Below are 10,510 nucleotides of genomic sequence, written 5' to 3'. Positions count from 1 at the left end.
AGGACATTTTGATTTATGTTTACCATCTGGTCTGTAGTTGACTTTAGACAATGTGTGTTTAATTACTTCTATTACTAGAAATATCATTTCAGTTTCACGTTTGAGAAAATTTGGTTATGATTTTAAATTTGTTGATGATAACATTCACTCCTTCTTGAAAGGAATCTTCTATTTTGAGGCTAGACCAATAAATGGAATTTATGAATTAAACCTAGATAATACCTCAAACAATAAGTCCCTTTATCATGTTCACACCAAAAGGCCCAAACCAGATTTGAACCAAACATATCTATGGCATTGTCGCCTTGGTCATATAAACAAGAAGCGCATATCTCAACTCCAAAAGAGTGGACTTTTGGGGGCAAATGACATTGAGTCATTTGATATATGTGAATTTTTTTTATGTGGCAAGATGACAAAATCCCCTTTCTTTGGAACAAGTGAAAGGGCAAGTGTTTTATTAGGCATCATACACACCGATATATGTGGACCTTTTAAAACAATGTCTAGATATGGTGAGAGATATTATATCACCTTCACTGACGACTATAGTCATTTTGGTTATGTGTATTTGATGAAACATAAACATGAAGCATTTGAAAAGTTTAAATTGTTTCAAAGTGAAGTTGAAAATCAACTCGGCAAAACAATAAAAATCCTTCGTTCGGATAGAGGAGGTGAGTACTTGAGCCAAGAGTTCCAAGACCATCTAAGGAGTCATGGGATTATCTCACAACTCACTCCACCTAGAACACCACAGCTTAATGGTGTTTCTGAGAGGAGAAATCGAACCTTACTTGATATGGTTCGATCTATGATGAGTCGAAGTACTCTTCCTTTATCATTTTAGAGTTATGCTTTACTCACCGCAGCCCGTATCTTGAATATGGCACCAACTAAGAAGGTATAGAAAACACCTTATGAGATGTGGTATGGAAGACCTCCATCCTTATCTTATATGAAAGTTTGGGGATGCGAAGCTTATGTTAGACAAGATACTTCCAGCAAAATTGAGCCTAGATCCACCAAATGCATCTTTCTAGGGTATCCTAAAGATTGTTTAGGATATTACTTCTACATCCCTGGTGAGAATAAAATCTTTATTTCACGAAAAGCCAAATTCTTAGAAAGCAAGTTTCTAATGGATGAGGCAAGTGGGAGGCGTGTGGAACTTGAAGAAGATCAAGAACCTCAACTCGATGCATCTTTAGTTGGTACTAGTACTGAACAAGAGGTTGTTAAAGATGAAGAGATCACTGTCCTTCAACCTACTGAAACACAAGGCGTTCGCAGATCTGGTAGAATTAGTCAAGAACCTGAGAGATATGGATTTCTCATTGACGAGTGCTTTGTAATGATGAATGCTGATGAGCCGATCAGCTACCAGTATGCAATGAAAGATCCCGAATCTATCAAATGGCTTGAAGCCATGTACGCTGAGATGCAATCCATGAGAGAAAATCAAGTCTGGGACTTGGTTGATCTTCCTCCCAATAGCAAGACTGTTGGAAGTAAGTGGGTCTTCAAGAAGAAGATTGACATGGATGGCAACTTACACAAATTCAAAGAAAGATTGGTTGCTTAAGGATTCACTCAAACTCATGGGGTTGATTATGATGAAAATTTTTCACCAGTCGCTATGATTAAATCAATTAGGATACTATTTGCCATAGTTGCATATTATGACTATGAGATATGGCAAATGGATGTCAAAACTGCTTTTCTAAATGGACACTTGGAAGAAGATGTCTATATGGATCAGCCCGAAGGTTTTGTCGACCAAAAGCATCCTAATAAAGTGTGTAAACTCGAGAGATGCATTTATGGGTTAAAACAAGCATCTCGAAACTGGAATCATCGTTTTGATGATGAAATCACAAAGTATGGTTTTATTAGAAATGAAGATGAATCTTGTGTTTACATGAGAACTAGTGGGAGCTCGGTAACATTCTTGGTCCTATGTATGGATGACATATTCATCATGGGAAATAACATTCCAACTTTACAAGGTGTAAAGACTTGGCTTGGAAAGTGTTTTTCAATGAAGGACCTAGGTGAGGCACAATACATTCTTGGAATCAAAATCTATAGATATATATATATCAAAACGATTAATAGGTCTAAGCCAAGGTACATATATTGAGAAAGTATTGAAGCGGTTCAAGATGGAAAACTCTAAGAGAGGATTTGTACCCATGGCACTGTACTAAGTTCATCACAATGTCCTAGCACAAAGGCTGAGCTAGACAAGATGAAAGATATTCCATATGCTTCTGCAATTGGATCCATCATGTATGCCATGAATTGTACAAGACATGATCTTGCTTATGCTATGAGCATGGTAAGCAAGTTCCAACAAAATCCTGGGGAGAGTCATTGGATAGCTGTGAAGAACATCCTAAACTACCTACGGAGAACTAAGGATTTGTTCCTCGTCTATGGAGGCGTGGAAGAAAGCTTAAGTGTAAAGTACTACATTGATGCTTCCTTCACAACTGATCGAGATGATTGCAAATCGCAATCAGGATATGTGTTCATTATCAATGGAGGTGCGGTATCTTGGAAAAGCTCCAAGCAGAGTGTTGTTGCACAATCCACTATAGAGTCAGAATACATTGCTGCTTCTGAAGCTGCACAAGAGGCTGCTTGGATGAAGAAATTCATTGGGGATCTAGGGGTAGTCCCTACCATTCAGGACCCCCTAGACTTTTTCTATGACAATGAGGGTGTTATTGCTTTGGCAAAAGAACCCCGAGAACACAAGAATACCAGGCATATTAGCCTCAGATTCAACTTCATCCGGTATAAAGTTGAAGAAGGTGAAATTAGTATTCGCAAAGTTCACACTGATCAAAATTTGGCAGACCCTTTCACGAAGCCTCTTCCTCAAGCAAAGTTTGAAGGACATGCTCGAGGAATAGGACTTCACTATTCTAGTGATTGGATTTGATCTATGTATTAGTATTGAATATTGGAACATTATATAACATCATCTATTGTAATGAATATGATATATATGGCATATGATCTTTTCATTAAATATTTGTTGTGTTCTTTATTAACATGTTTAATCCTTGAATGAAGTTATTCACTCTAAAAACTCCATAGTCAGTTGTTATTGTGGGAGCAATAATGAAATAAGACTAATATGAAATAGGATGGTTGACAAAGCATTGTAACCAGTTTCATGGATACTTAATAGAGAGTAAGTATTGGAGTGACCCGTTCAAGATCACTTCATGGATCGCTGTCATGAATGATACTTGATAAAAGGTAATATCTGTATATCCTTAACGCCTGAGATACATATTTGGGACTTGAGTGTGGGGAACGTTATGCTTTGATGTAGTCAAAAGATGTTGTTTTGTTAGGCAGTTATAAAAGCTATTATCACACGTGATGTAAACCATGCAAGAGGCGTATATAGCCAAGATGGGATTTGCTCCTCTTATTCGTTGAGAGTTAGACATCTAAGGCCTGATCTAAAGTTGAAAACTTATATGAGATTGACTGTGATCTATATCTCATGATTCAACATGATGTCTGTAGCAAAGGGATAACTGATAAACCTACCTTACTCACCAATTGTAGCCTTTGGGGCTTTTGGGGAATTGGGTGTTGATGGAATGGCACTATATCATATGTTGTTGGGGGCAGTGAAATGTTTTTAGATGTTCACCATTGTCTATATCAATTTGATATGAGTTTTGCGCAAGTGTGAGATTGAAAGATATAGTATGCTCAAGAGTCATATTAAAATGATATTGCTAAATAACATATGATCCTAAGGGTCACACTAACAACAACTTGATACAATTGATTATTTATTAGAAATTGATTTTAATAAATATTCATAAACTCTTATAATAATTGGGAAAATATTTATTTCAAGGAAATAATTATTTTTTAATACAAGTAACACATTATTTCATAATGTATGAATATATATGTCATGTACATATTTTTGGACCTAATCAGCCTTTTGTCTTTTGGCAAAAGACAAAGTTTATATGTTATAAACTTTGAGTTTATAAAATATAAACTCTTGGTTTTGTCTTTTCTTCATAACAAAAACGTGAGAAAGAGAGGGAAAAAGAAGATAAGGAACATGTTTATGACATAGGGGAAAAGATTGTCTAAAGTAATTAATGGTTAGGGAAAAAGAAGATAAGGAACATGTTTATGACATAGGGGACAAGATTATCTAAAGTAAGTAATGGTTGATGACTCTTGGACCATAATTCCATTATAAATAAGAGATGAATGCTTTCATATTCTGGTCTCCCTTTTGCTTGGCCGAGAGCTCTCTTATTCCCTCTCCATATTCTCTCATGTCTTGTTTCTTGAAGATATTTGTTGCTTGCATCCTCCCTTTAAGTCATAATCTTGTTTTGACTTAAAGCTTAAGAGTTGTAACTAGCATTACATCAAGTTGGAACATTGTTGGTGTCTCAAGGGTTCATCCTCACTCCATCAACTTCCAAGCCTCCCCTAGAGGACTCAAAGTGCTTCAAAGGTTGTTACCACTTCTTCCTTCTATGGTTGTGTTTTAAATCTTTCCTTTACTTGCAAGATGATCCTTGGCGGGTAATAAAATGTTAATGTTATTTATAAAACTCAAGTGTTCCGTTTGCCATTATTGTAGTTTTTGAAACTAAGTTTTAAATAAAACCCAACATTGGCAAATGGGGGACTCGACGAGTTGTTCTTGTGACTCGGCGAGTACGGTCGTGGACCCCTAACCCCTTTTCTGGTTTTGAGTGAACCCGTTGAGTCTAGGAGACGACTCAGTGATTTGGGCATGATTAGGACTCGGAAACTGAAGAACTCCATGAGTCCAAGGAGGGACTCGACGAGTTTATGTCGTTCTGTCCCGATTCTTTACAAGGTAGAACTCGACGAGTCTATAAAGGGACTCGACGAGTTGACTAAGTTATCACAAGACTGGATAGCATAGAACTCGACAATTTAGGAGATAACTCAACGAGTTGGGGTTGACTGGGGTTGACCTTGACTTTGACTTTGACCAGGATGTTGACTTTGACCATGGTAAAATGGTCATTTTATCCTGAGAATAATTATCAGATTTTGACTAAGTATTATTGTGACATTGATAGTCGGGGAGTTGTTTGAGCAGCTATCGGATATTCCTCACCGCGAGATTTTGCATACATCTTTGCAAGGTGAGTTCTCTTCTAGTAGGAACGGGTCTAAGGCCACAATGCCGGCCCGTTCAGTTGTTAGTAGTTCCGGACTACGGTCCGATGCAGGGGCGGTCCCGAGAAGAGTATATGTATGCTTGATGTCTTTGTGATTCATGCATGTTATGTGTTATGTGTTTCGGGCCTTGGCCCGATGTCGGGGTAAGCCCGATGAATGTTAGCTTATATGTCATGTGTTATGTGTTACGAGCTTCGGTCCGATGTAGGGGTAAGCCCGATGCATGTTAGCTTATATGTTATGTGTTATGTGTTCCGGGCTTCGGTCCGATGCCGGGGTAAGCCCAATGTATGTTATATGCTTATGTTGTATGTTTATGATATATCTTATGCTGTGTATATGCCGGGGTAAGCCCGATGTCGGGTAAGCCGATGCCGGGTTCATCCCGATGCAGTTGGGCAGTGTCCCAAAGTTTATGTTACATGTTATATGTTATGTGTATGGTATGTGGTAGTTTGGGGGAGCTCACTAAGCTTCGTGCTTACAGTTTTCAGTTTGGTTTCAGGTACTTCAGCTAGCAAAGGGAAGGGCTCGGGATGATCGCATGGCACACACCATAGTTTTCTAGCCTGGGAGATTTACTCTGATATTTGATATGAGATTTTGATATATTGACAGATATTACTATATTTTGAGATACATGTATTATGATTTTATATGATGATGATGATATTTATGGTTTTATTAATGATTTGGACCGTATTTTTGGGATGTTTCAATTACTTCATGGAATTTATCACGACTAATTCTTAGACGATAATATCTTATAATCTTTAAACAGAGATATATGAGTTGTTGTTTACAAGTTTGTTGTGCATTGATAATGCGTAAACGCATCAGTAACTTGATGTTATAAAACGTATTGTTGTGCATAATTTGATGAGTAAATAGTGCAAACATATAAGGCAACGTTTATCTGTTCCTTTTGACCTAACATGAAAAGCGATATATTGGGCCCCTCGATGATTTGGTGTTGAATTATAGTGTCGGGCCCGACCAAGACTAAATTGATGTGTTCAATTGTTAGTTATTTGTCATTACAAATCGGAAATCGGGAACCAAAGTATTGGAAAAAGATATTGATTATGTTCCATGTCGTTTGTCCACATGATATCTTGCAGAACAGAGGATTATATGATAACTTATCTTAGGACACGTAACTAACTAGGTCAGAGTTCGATAACGGCTTTGAGAGCTATAATTTGCTAATCAGTTTTTGAACTTATACTGAAAATTATAGTTATTAGACTTATCCAAGTGGGAGACTGTTGGATTAGATGTCTATGCCCATAACTATAATTGGTATATACTTGAATTGATAGTAGCACAATCCTTTTGGGTTGCCCTCACAACTAGCAACTTGACAAGATGACTTTTGGAGAAAGGTTAAATTTATTATTTGATTAATAAATTGAAATAAATGATTATAAATGTATTTTGGAAAAAATGTATTAATTAGAAATCATATTATTTAATTAATATTTAATCAGAAATTAATTGGAATTAATTTCGGGATTAAAAGAATTAATTGATAGTGTAGGGATTAAAGTGTAATTGTTTAATAGTTGAGCAGGAGGTTCTAGAACCTTCCTAGAAGGTGGTGGACGATTTTACTAATGATAATTAGGGTTTTTATAGTATCCTAAGTAGATAATTAAGGAGGTGGATAATTACCAATTTGAATTAATTAGAGGTGTGACACTTGGTCTCAAGCGTCAAGAACTCTTGGATTCACATTGTTATTACTAGATAACAATCTAATGTATGTTTACTATCTTATGTTATTAATTTCGAAAATAGTATATACTTTTTAGGGTTTTCCTTTTGATGTTCCATACTTGTATGTTCAATTAGAGAAAAGATATATCCAAAGCAATTAGGGTTTCATTCATACATAAGGATTGTTTGTTATGCTCAAAACTCATAAGCAATATCTACAGTTCTCTGGTTATTTGGCTCCTGAAACAAGATCGTAATCAGAATAACAAAACAAAAGAAAGCAAAGATTTGTTACAAGTTCCTTACTCAAACTTTTTTTGGATTGTCAAACCTCTAAATATAATACGAGTTGGATATAACGATTCATCCATTGCATCTTATTTATTTATTTATTAATTTTTTTCTTACTAGCTTCTTGTTAATTGTTTTAATAAAATTTCATCATTAAAAAAAGGAAATAAAAAGATACCTTAAATTTAAACACATGTTATATATATTTAAGAAAAAAGAAATTTATTGTGATTATTTTTGGACGTAAAACAAAAACAAAGTCCAGGTGGAGTCCATCTTTTGTCCTATTTGTTATCATGCTCTGGAGACGATTGATCATATTTTCATAGGGTGTACTGAGCTTACTGATATTTGGAGACGTGTAGCTATTTGGTGAAATGTTCAGGCACATCAGATTTCCATTTTATCTCTATCTTCTTGGGCTGATTTTTCTTCGCTGCGAGGAGGACAACGAAAGGCCTTTGATGCGGCGGTTTTGACGACCTTTTGGTGTTTGTGGAGTTTTCGTAATTCCACGGTTTTTGGAACGGTTAACCTTAGGAAATCCTTTCTTTTTATGATATCATTGATAGATCGTATTTTTGAATTTCTAATGGATATAGCAAAGCTAAGATAGATTAGATACATTGGCACCATAATCCCGTTTTAGCCTCTATTTTGTTGTAACGGGTTTATGTCTAGCTCTGTTCTAGTCTTTTAATAAAAAATTTATACCGTTCCAAAAAAAAAGTCGATTAAGAAAAAATGTATATAAAACATAGCCACTGCTTTGTTGTATTTATATGTATATAATATAAAGAATCAACAATTTATGTCTTTAATTCCACGCTAAAGATTATGATAACATAAATAATACTATACATATGTTCAAAAAATCATGTTACACCTATTTACAGCTACACAAATATGATATTTTCTATTTCAAACGTTGAAATATTTTGACCATTGGAATAATATTTTTTTGGGTGTACTCGAACCCAATGTGAAAGTTGCACTGCACCAAGTGGGTCTTTTAGAAACAAAGTTTCTATTTTCAAGGCGTATAGAATAGACTAAATTTTTGTATCTTGTTTCGTTGGAACTTTCCAAAATGACAATGGTTTATAAATATTTGATGGTGACGTAGAAGGAAAGTAAGCACATAGCATACAACATTTGTCAGTTGCGACAAAAAATCTAAAATTTAGAATAAACTTTAAATAACATTATTGTTTAAATCATTACATATATAATTTGATACAAATAATTAATTTCATGCAACTTAAAAGTAACTAAAACAAGAATATTGAATATTCTACGAAAAAACAAACTTAAGAAAAAAATGACTTAAACGGTGAAATTTAAGCGGACAGTCGGGCTTTTATTAAATATGACTCGATAAAAAAGAACTCGATATTAATAGTTTGCTTGCATCCAATCGGGCCTTTATTAAATATGACTTGGGCATTTGGTGCATTCTCATGACACACTTGGATATGATGACACACTTGAATATGGTGGCACTTGAATATGATGACACACTTGGATGTAATGACATACTTGGATACAATGACATACTTGGATGTGACGACACACTTGGATATGATGGCACACTTGGATACGATGACACTTCTCGAATATGATGGTACTCTTTGGGAAGGAGTATATGACAGAAGACTGGAGCATCAGAGGAGGTGACATGCACTGGAGGTGCCATTCAATGGCACCTCAACAAGAAAATGGCACCTCGAAGAAGTGTCATGCACAGGAAGTGCCACGAAGTCACAACAATTGCCACTTAATGGCACTTCTAAGACGTTCCATGCACAGGAGGTGCCACTAAGTGTGAAGATGCCACTCAATGACACACTCATGTGCTGTTATGCAACCTCGACGATTTTTCATGCACTAGAGGTGTCATAGAGTGATAGAAGGTGCCACTAAGTGACAAGGTATACCATGAAATGTCACCTGATGTGCCAATGGTGGTATGTTGATACCAATGCGATGTATCTCAAGAATGAAGGTTCCAAAAGCGGCTGCATGGCGGATTGTGATTGGTTAACACCTCTCACGAGCCTATGGATTAATGGGCTTAGCCCATTAGAGTCTTACGTCTAATCCCTAGTATATAAATAAAGAAATATATAAGAACCTAAAGTTTAGACAAACTTGACTTTTAGTCAAATAATGACCAAAAGGGCAAAATGGTCAATTATGAGAATATGAAGTTGTAACTTCATGAAAATGGCCAAAATAAGTTTAAGTCACTTAGAGGTGATTAGATGAGTAAGTTTAAGAGAAAGAATGCACGAGAAAATGCATTTTTGTCAAAAGGGTAAAATGGATATTTTATGCTTTTTGGGCAAGTTTGTAACTTAATAGTTTAAGACCCATATTAATTCAACGAGAAGTGACTGAATAGAATTATAGAGTATATCCCCACCTTTGCATGGAGATAAAGATCACTGAAAACGGGTTTAAAACAAAGAAGTTATGAGTGTTTGAAGTTGGAATGGGAATTGGCCAAAGCTGGAATGGAACCTGTGAAATGCGACACTGCGGCGCGGTAAGAGCCTTAACACAGTGCGATCAGAAAGTCAACACTGGTCTGCAATACTGGTCACCATGGCGCGGTCAAGAAATTTCCGTGACACGGTTACGAAGTCAGGAAGCATATTTAAGCCTGTTTCAGCCTCATTCTTGATCATTTTCCACCCAAAATCGATGGAGAGCTGAGATGGGACGATTATGGAGCAAATATGGTGCCAAGATGAGTTAGAGATGGTGATGATTTCTTCCTTTTATGAAGCTTTGAGCTTCCATGGTGGAATCATTAATTTGGTTAGTTTGTAACTTAATTATGTTGCTATTGAGAGTGTATAGAAGCTTTTAACAAGTTTTGGAAGTGATTCCCATGTTGAAATCAATCCATTGAGAGTATCTGAGCATGCATGTATAACCAAAGTATGTATAGGTGGGTAAAATAAGAACAAGGGTATTATAAGTAATACCCATAAGAGTAGATAAAGAAAGAATAAGATTATATGTAATATAATCCTAGGTATGAATAGATGATGAGAATGGTGTATGTGGATACCTAAAAGAAAGTAGATAGAGACATAGTATGACTATATGTTGTATGATCATAAAAGTATGTATGTATATCTAGACATAACTGGTATTGTGTAGAATACCTATATGTTACTAGACATAGATATATATCAAGTACTTAATGAGTTAAGTACTAGATGAGTAATAAAATATCTATTGAAGAGATAAAGAGATAGAATGTCTATGG

General features: G+C 35.7%; 1 pseudogene; it reads left to right on the top strand.

Annotated features, from left to right (window-relative positions):
• The first annotated feature begins 2,251 nt into the window (after positions 1 to 2,251).
• Positions 2,252 to 2,950, top strand: LOC145107033 (secreted RxLR effector protein 161 pseudogene; annotated as a pseudogene).
• Positions 2,951 to 10,510: the final 7,560 nt, after the last annotated feature.

Source organism: Lactuca virosa, chromosome 4, assembly GCF_052849685.1.
Source record: "Lactuca virosa cultivar CGN04683 chromosome 4, Lactuca_virosa_CGN04683_v6, whole genome shotgun sequence".
Classification (NCBI taxonomy): Eukaryota; Viridiplantae; Streptophyta; class Magnoliopsida; order Asterales; family Asteraceae; genus Lactuca; species Lactuca virosa.
Note: the sequence above shows the minus strand (reverse complement) of the source record. Positions and strands in the feature narration are given on the sequence as shown.